This window comes from Ceratina calcarata, unplaced genomic scaffold (genome assembly GCF_001652005.2).
Source record: "Ceratina calcarata isolate Rehan_Ccalc_2016 unplaced genomic scaffold, ASM165200v1 scaffold32.2, whole genome shotgun sequence".
NCBI lineage: Eukaryota > Metazoa > Arthropoda > Insecta > Hymenoptera > Apidae > Ceratina > Ceratina calcarata.
Window position 1 is genome coordinate 42,117 of NW_017154651.1, and position 831 is coordinate 42,947.

Genomic DNA, 831 nt, shown 5'->3' on the forward strand with positions numbered 1-831 from the left:
TTTGTAATGTTATAAAATATGAATTTATCAATATTGAGTTTTTAGTTGAAATCTCCATCGGTTGATAGTGGAAAGAAAGAAAATCGCTTTTGGTTCATCCCGCTATCTCAATCCGTTCCGGAGATATGGGCTACCGGAGTTTTGACCTACTTTTGTGCGTGGAATCGAAGGGTCATTGTCCTCGAAACGCGTGGCTTACCGGCCGGAGTGGGGCAGTTGGTCACTGGGTAATGGCGCGCGGAAGAGGCTCGAACGATGCGGAAGGGTAGCGCTAGTGGCGCCTAAAAAATTTCGATCGTCTCTACACGGTGATATCTCAGTAACCGGAAGTCTGATCGAGGTGAATCAAACGATATTTTAAAGAGGATGTTTTTCTGCTCAAGTTTTGGAAATTTCATTCATTTATGATCGTATATCGAAAAGTTATGGAAGATTGAATTTTCGCATTCTGTTAATTTTGTTAATATTGAGGTTTTTGTTACGAAACGGTTCGGTTGTTTAATCGTCGCTTGTCTCAGTCGGTATTCGAGTGATCTCTCGTCAGTTGTAGAAGCAATGAATTCAGTGTTTGTTCGATAAATAGTCGTCCTAGAGACCCAGGAGTCTCGCTTATCGTGTTTTAGTTCTGGTGTTGATGTTATATTTTGCCGACAGTCTGGAAGGTAGAAAAAGAAAGACGTACTGTGTGTCGAGCAGAAAATAAATATTCGCTTATCGAGTTACAGTAGTAATACCATTTTGAAGGAAACCATTTTGCTTTGGATATTTTCAATCAATATTTTTTTTTTAATCAAAATAATACAACAAATAAATATTTTAATTTACTCGTAC

General features: G+C 38.5%; 1 protein-coding gene across 1 annotated transcript in view; it reads left to right on the top strand.

Moving 5' to 3' along the window:
• Positions 1–831, top strand: part of LOC108624588 (glutamate receptor ionotropic, kainate 1-like) — a 198,932-nt gene that overhangs the window by 32,594 nt on the left and 165,507 nt on the right. The window lies entirely within an intron of this gene.